Consider the following 8,571-nt stretch of genomic DNA (forward strand, 5'->3'; position numbering starts at 1 on the left):
AGGCAGATCTCTGTGAGTTCGAGACCAGCCTGGTCTACAAGAGCTAGTTCCAGGACAGGCTCCAAAGCCACAGAGAAACCCGGTCTCGAAAAACAAAACAAAAAAAAAAATCTTATCTGTATAGATAAGCAATTTGAGATGGGGAAAGATGGAAATGAGAAGAAGGGCGATGGGGAATTTCCTTGAACCAAAATTCAAATAAGTGGATTTCTTTATTGATAATCCCAGTGCCTCTCACTGGCACAGGATAGCATGGGTGGCAGTCAGATGTAAGCTCACACACACACACACACACACACACACACACACACACACACACAGCCCCGCTGGCCATGTTGAGGAAAGAGCTGTGCTGAGCTCCCAGAAGACCCACAGAGGTCGCTTCATTTGGAGAGGGAACTTGCAGTCACTAGTGACACTAGAAATGCCGCAGATGGACCATTTAAAAAAAAAAAAAAAAAAAAAACCGCAAGGCAAAAATCAAGGACACGTGCCTACCTGGTCAGCACTTCTCTCCCCTGTGGAATCTGGACTTACCGTGTATATACAGGAACTGGACGTAGAGAGGAGCTTATGCGTCGGAAGAAGGGGTTACAAGGAGGAGAGAACGAGGCCATGGAAAGACAGACAGACATTGCATGCTTTCTTTCATGTGGAACCCGATTTACCACGTGTTTATGTGGAGAAGGAAAGGGCGAGAGGGCAGTGGGGTGAACGTGAGCGGAATGCAATGAGATGCTTGAGGACGTCAGCAATGGCCCGAACTCTGCATAGTAACGAGTTCAAATCCCACATGTGCCCACGGGTGAGTCTCAGCTCAGCTCAGAATGAGAACGCTGACTCACCAGCAAGGTGCTCCCAAGGAAGGCTGTCCTTCGCTCTTGTTAGAAATTCGGAAGTTGTTTCTATGTTCTACTTGACAAGAAATGGTGCAGTCACTCTGTTTCCATGGCTAGTAATTGTCAAGAGTCCGTCCATTCTGTGACAGTGCAGACACGGTGCCTTTGGGTCGCGGTTATGTAACAGTACAGCACGGTGGTGCAAAACTGGTCACCTTGTGGCCCAAAAATGAAAAGTAGATGAAAGTCTAGGTCCCACAGACCTCCTTAAGAGTGCAGTTTCAATAACTTGAAAATCCCCCTTGGCCTCCTCCCAATAGCCTTGGAATGATGATGGACCAATGTTCACCAGGCAGAACTTTTGAGCACATTATAAATCCAAACCATAGGAGCATGTAATTATTTTATGTGAGAAGCCTTCCTGATGCAGAAATTACCTTCAAACCGTCGCCAAATGTCTCTTCTGTCCCAACCCTTCTGGTAGGTCTGCTTAGTCCCTTCTTCAGCGCAGCCTCTCTAAGGGTCACCTGACAGCAAAGTGCGTACTCACCACGGGGTCACAGCCATTTCCTTCACCCCCGACTGCCGGTTACAGCCAATTGTGGTTTTCTTAGAATGCTCACGTTTACTTTTAAATTTGCTGTTTTGCTGTCCCTGATAATCTTGCCTGTTTCTAATAAATAAATAAATAGCTCCATCAGGACCTAGATGGTGGGCACCTGCTTTTCCCAGACGCTGACCAGATTTAAACCAGCAAATAAAAGCTGCCAAGAATATTCAGTATACAGTGTACTTGCACTGTGCTGCTGGCGGGTTAGTCTTTTGCCTTGACTCTCATAGCTTCACATTTGAGCCTCATCTGAAACCTCTGGATTGCTCAAATCCTGTTTTCATTCCCCCTGCCTCCTCATACGGCATTTTCCTGGGGAGATGGGAGCGAATGTCTGCTCACCTTAGATAGAGGACCTCGGAAAGTCCAAAGTAAGGATACTATCAAAGCCCAATGTGGTGAGTCATGGGTCTCCTTGGTCTTATTTATGAGCATATATGTGAGAAATTACTTCCAGGAGCAGAAAAGACTCCCAGTCACCAAAGTCCACTCCAGAACAGGTGACAGCTCACCAAAGCTCGAGACCTGGAGCTCCCTACCCAACCTGAAGGCAGCTGGTCAGGTTGGAAAGGGTCCTTTCCAGGTGGCTCCACTCTTCCAGGAAGCTCAGCTGGCCTCTTCCTTTTCTAGGCAGGAAATCATTATTCTGATAGAATACTTCACATCGCCTCAGAACACCCTATGTCTGCCTGCCTCCACAGTGGAGGTTTGCCTCAGAGGAAGTGCTATGGAACATACCTTCTCTTCAAGTTTTCTGTCAGAGTTCTTTCTGTTTGCTGAGTCATGACTAGACTTCACAGGGCTTCAGAGTGACTACACCAAAAGTCTGTCCCATCCCATGGCCCAAACCATGGATACTATGGACTATGTTATACAAACAAGACTCGTGGTCATGCCTCTTGGATTATGATTTAGCTAGCTATATGTATCACCATTATTTTCATACTCCCTTTATTAGGCATTTTAAATGCTATGGGTTCTTTCAGGTGGGAGGAAACTTTATTTGACAGCACATAATTTTTCTTTCAGTCTGCCCCAGGTGGCAAGTTTAAATGTCACACATGTAGACTTAGGTGTGTGTGTGTGTGTGTGTGTGTGTGTGTGTGTGTGTGTGTGTGTAAGAGGGAGCCCTAGTTCTTTGAGTCCTAGGATTCAGTTATAACTTGCCAACATTAGCTATGGATGGAGCCTTGTCCTATGACATTGTATCGCAGTTGCTCTGCCAATGTGACTGTTTGCCAGGGGACGCAGAGATAAGAAAACTAAGACCATGAATTCCTCAAGCTTTGCCATGAGCACTAAGGCTGGAGATCACAAACTCTAAAGAACCTGCCTGTGTAAGCACTGATAGGTGCACCAAATGACCTGTTTAATTACGACTGCATCCTTGGTAGCTGACACATAAAGTTTTCCTTAAAAACAATCCCTTCTTTTTCTGGTTTTTGGAGGACAGAGAATACATTATTATTGGAGAGTACGCCTGCTTTTTGTCCACAACCCAGAGGGTTCCCTCTGAGCGTTTTCTGTTCCAGGCCTGGCAGTAACACCCAATATTTGGGGACATATTTACATCAGTCTGCAATGTTTCAGTATTAAAGAAGCCTTGCAATTTAGACAGAAAATGTCCAGGGATCTATCTAGGGGATGTAGTTCTGCAGTAGAGTGCTTGTCCAACTGGAGGCCCAGGTTCCATTCCTACTACTGTGAGAAAAGGAAGAAAGGAAATGTGAGTGGGAGAAGAACGCAGAATTGTAACACAGGCTCACACGCACACCCCTCCATGAAAATAAACCATTGCCTTTACAGTGTGGTGAGTTGGGGCAGGGCACCCCCTTGTGGTTACTCACGGGAGTAAGCATTTCAGGATACTAAAGAGGGTCCATGGTCTAACCATCTGTTCTTCAGAATTCAGCAACCAGCTTTGACACATATGCAATGACTATGATGGTAGCAACTGGATGACATAATGACAACCCTGTGCCTGCCAACTCCATGCTCAGTGTATGTCAGGTCTGTCAGTCTTTCCTGTGATGGACCCCAAAGTGGCGACTTTGCAGGACGTTAATGGCTGCTGAAAGTGGTGCTGCTGATCCAGGGCATGTGGAGCAGATGTTAGCCAAGTCACTCTGGACTTATGATCCGTCTCCATTGCATAGACAGACACACTAGCAAATGAGAGATAGCTGGCCTAAGTGACCAGCTGGAGCCACTTGCTGAATGAAGCATCCAAGAAGGCTAAGAAATTCAACTCGATGTCTCAGGCACCAACCACAGGTGTAAAAATGAACACTTCGCAGTCTGGGAGATGTTCTGACATATTCTGGTACAATGGAGGTGGGGATTTTCCAAATCCTACTCTTCGCTGTCCCCACCCAGTGCCCAAGTGTTCCCTCTGTGTACCAACACCTCTCTCCCTGTGGGCCCACCCTAGTAGCAATGGGTGGTATCAAAATTTTCTTCCTTTATCAAAGGGAAAATAAAGACCCCCCCATGATTACTTGTCATTATGGAATGCAGAGCAGGAAACAATTGGTAGTCACAAATTGCTCATGGAGGGAGGCAATGGGCTTACAAGCCATTCCTAGGGGGGAAATGTTTAGGACATCCCCAAGGACAAGGTACTGCATTGTACAGGCCACTTTGGAAGTAGTGCACGCTAAGACTGCTGGTAATGCTGGAGGTAGTGCACCCTAAGACTGCTGGTAATGCTGGAGGTAGTGCACCCTAAGACTGCTGGTAATGCTGGAGGTAGTGCACCCTAAGACTGCTGGTAATGCTGGAGGGCCCTGGCGGCCTCTCAGAGAAGCTGATGTCTATCCACCAAGAAAACGTTAAAAAAACAACAGCAAAGTTTCAAAGGACTCCAGGGAAGTCATACATTCGTGTTCAAGAGCTGATCTGAGACCCCTTCATCCCCTCACTGGACAGGACGCTTGTCCTGAGATTAGTGTCCTAACATTAGCTAACAAAAGGGAAGCCACAGAAAAGAGCCAAGTCTTGGAATTCACTAAGGAAAAGGGAAGGGGATGGAGGTTAATATAAAGCGGAAGGGGATGGAGGTTAATAAGTTATCTGACAATCAGGTTCTGATAATGGGAAGACAACTCATTGATGGAAGACTCAGCTCTCCTCACCTGAACCCGTGAGTGCAGCACTGTTACCCCATGGAAAGTGGAAAGGCGAAAATCAGCTGTGGTAGTTTGAACATAACTGGCTCCTATAATCGCCTGAGGAGTTATGTTATTAGGAGAAGTGGCTTTGTTGGAGTGGGTACGGCCTTGTTGAAGGAAGTGCATCACTGTGGGGGCGGGCTTTGAGGTTTCCTATGTTCAGGATACCGCCAGTGTCTCAGTTGATTTCCTATTGCTTGCACGATGTAGGACTCTCAGCTACTACTCCAGCACCACGTCTGCCTGAATGCACCCCTTGCTCCTCACTATGATAATAATGGACTGAACCTTTGAAACTGTAAGTGAGCCACCCCAATTTAATGTTTTCCTTTATAAGAGTTGCAATGGCCATGGTGTCTCTTCACAGCAATAGAAACCTAAGATACCAGCTCATTTTCTCCTTGAGAGCACCAATCTGGCCTCACTTCCTCCTTGAAAGCAATAGGAAAAGGGATTAGACATGATATAAGTGTCCCCGCCCTTCAAGTTTAAAGTTGAGCTGGAGAAAGCTCTGACCTTATGTTCTTATTTTTTCTGGGTTCCTAGTGGTCCTCTGTGGTGGGAGTCAGCTTCTCTCCTCAGAGTTCATCATCTGCCTTTTACTCTCTGTCCCCTCAGGTTCCATGCTTATCACCCCCAGATATGCAGGAGGAAATCTGAGGACCTTGCAGGTAGCATAATCTATATTCTGCCCACTGGACTCCTTCATGTCTGCTCTATTTTATCTCTCCTCTTATTCTGTGGAATAAAGCAAGAAATGGAAGAGAAGGAGAAGAGGAGAGGAGAGGAGAGGAGAGGAGAGGAGTGGGGAGGAGAGGAGTGGGGAGGAGAGGGGAAAGAAAAGGAAGGGAAAAGAAGGGAAGGGAAAAAGGGAAGGGAAAGGAAAAAGGGAAATGTCCACTAAACTGTCTCAGAAAGACCTTCCCGGCCAACCCCTTGCAACATCTTTCTTCATGGAGCCTACATACAGAAATGTTTGTCTGGAGGTAGTTCATTTCTTTGTTGTCTTGTACACAAGGTATTCAATTTTGAGAAGCCAGGAGCCATGCAACCGTGACCCGGAGCCTAAGATTTAGCAGAAATATAATACATTCTTGGTAAAAGAGTGAACCTGACCTATTAAAAGCCTCCAAAAAAATGGTATGTATAAGAACATACTGGGGAAAAAAAATAAAACCAGTGAGTTCCAGGCTTGCCAGTGCTACATAGACCCTGTCTCAAAAAAGCAAAAAGTTAACAGCAACAACACCAAAAAAAAAAAAACCAAACAAACAAAAAAAAAAAACAAACAAACAAAGACAAACAAAAGGCCTTCTAAATTTAAAAGGTAAATAATGCAACTGAATGGGGGTTGAACGGAAGCCACATCTTAGAAGGCTGAGTGCCAGCATTAGGATATGGCTGCTAGTTTCATCCTCAGTCACCTCTGACCTGGACCATGCTATGAGTTTTATGTCCCCAGGCATGTGGTGGTTTAAATAAAAATGGCCCCCATTGGCTCATGTATTTGAAAGCTTAGTCACCAGGGAGTGACTTCATGCTATATGAAAGAATTAGAAGGATTAAGTGTGGCCTTATTTGAGGAAGTGTGACACTGGATATGGGATTTGAGGTTTTAAAAGATTCTGGTCTCTCTCTCAGCCTGAAGATCAGGATGTAGCTTTCAGTTCCTGCTCCAGCACTACGCATGCCACCATGTCCCACCGTGATGAAAATAGACTAAACCTCTGAAGCTGTAAGCAAGCCCCAACTAAATGCTTTCTTCTATAAGAGTTACTTTGATCATGGTTTCCCTTCACAGCATTAGAACAGTGGTTGAACCAAGGCAGAGGGTTATGAGTAGGAGCTTATTGAAAAAAAAAAAAAACAATCCAAGCAATGAGTTTCAGTTCAGCCAGGCCTAAATAGACTCTGTTCTTGTCTCAAAAAATCAAAAAATAAAACACAATAATAATAATAAATTAAAAGATAAATAACACTTGAGTGGAAATATAAGTTGAGGCCACATCTTAGAAGGCAAAGAGCCAGTGTTAGGATTTAGGTTGCTGGCATCTACCACCCTCTCTCACCTCTGGCCTGGGACTATGCCACAGACTGGCTTTTGGTCCTGGCTTTCCTATCCACAGATAGAGTGACTTAGGTTTCCTTCCAAGAGCAGAAAATACATTGAAAGTTTAACTTCTGCAAGGCAGAACATGGTGACCAAGGGTCTCTAAAGTCCCTTTGCGGTGGTCCTTTTTGATAGTTCACATTAGCTCGTATTGCTTCTTCCATCCAACTTCTGCAGCCATGCCTGTTCCTGGGTTCTCAGTACTTTCCGCCAGGATTCTGAGTCTGAAAAAGAAACAGAAATATCAGAGGCTCCTGGAACTTCCCGAGAGTCTTGTGCAACTATGTTTCTCTTGGGTCTTTTCTTAGCACCTCTTCTTTATTAAAAATACCTCCTACCCTCCATCATGCTCAAGCAACCATAGGCAAACTCTGTATGAACTGTATCATTCATAGACAAGTGGCCCCTAGAAAGCTAAAACCAAATCCCAGTGATACATAAGAACACACATGAGTAGCACAATAGATGTGTGTTTATGGACTAAATGTATGTACAAATACAATGTGTTAGCCAAGTACTTATCGTTTCTTCTCTCAACCTAAGCAAATATAAACTTTAAGTATTTTTATACATATATCCTTTTGTCATCTCTATATAAATACTGATTTTTAAAATAGTTTTCCCTTGAACTAACCTCTTCTGGACAATATGTATATGCTTTGCATGTGTGCATTAGCATATGTGTACCCACATTAGAAGAACTATTCCTTTCTCACTCAGTATCAGAGTAGTGCTTTCTCCTTACTTCCTGGTCGGCTATGGGAAAGGGAAACTCATAAAATGAAGTGCTTTATGATAATTCTTATCATGGTGACAGCACACTGTAGGCACTCAATGCGTGTTAACTTTATCACAACAGTGCTTACATGTTTCGCTATAAAAACGCCGAAGTCCTCGTTTTCACGATAGAATGAATCTGAAAGACTATTGAAACTAGACACCTGGAAGCATAAATATCTAACTTGTCACTTAAAAGAGCGTGTGGGTATAAAGTACCAGGAACAGAAGGCAATTGTATGAGAGCCTGAAACAGGTGACAGAGATGACAACACAGTGCCATGGTTGAGGGAAGTGGGGAAGATTGTTTTATTCTAGAATAGAGAAGCTTTGAAGCACATGGTGTTTCCTGTCTGGAGAAGTGGTGATGGGATGAAAGTGGGGCAGAGATGGAGAAGTAGATTTGGTCCTACAGAACACAGATGTAGGGAGAGAGGACTGGAGATGTGCCCTTACATCCCAATATCGCTACTATCTAATGAAGGCTTCTGCCTACACTTCACCTCCCCAAGCTGTGTGGTCCAAGAGCCAAAAAAAGACCTGAGTAGGATGTTCTGAGCCCTAACAGGTAAATGTTTAAGTTGATTTAGAAGAAGGTCTCTTTTCTTTGACTTGGAGGCCCATTGGGAAACTTATATATCACATGTCTTCATTCCTTCTACCTACCTTTAAAAGACAAGAAGAGCACATCAATTTTAGTGATGGGAAAATCGTCCTCTCTTCAAGTGGGCTTAAATCAGGCTTATGAGAAACATTGTTGATGGCTAGGACTGTTGGGAGCAGTGAAACCCCAGATCCTGAATTTCTTGTAAACAACTTGTTTTCCCCTGATGTGACTGCCTACAGCTGCTCTGAGCACGAGACCCTCAGGAGTTCCTGATGGCAGGAGAATGGTTTCTGGTGCATTTGGCTGGGGCGTGGCTGTAGAAATATGAGTGGTGGGGCTGCTCCCCAGCACCCCGCTGCCCGCACGGCTAGCTTTATACCCTAAATAATTACACGGACACTGTATTCATTTAATCACTGCTTGGCCATTTCTATCTAGCCTTTTCTAGGCTAACTCTC

Source organism: Microtus ochrogaster, chromosome 1 (genome assembly GCF_000317375.1).
Source record: "Microtus ochrogaster isolate Prairie Vole_2 chromosome 1, MicOch1.0, whole genome shotgun sequence".
Classification (NCBI taxonomy): Eukaryota; Metazoa; Chordata; class Mammalia; order Rodentia; family Cricetidae; genus Microtus; species Microtus ochrogaster.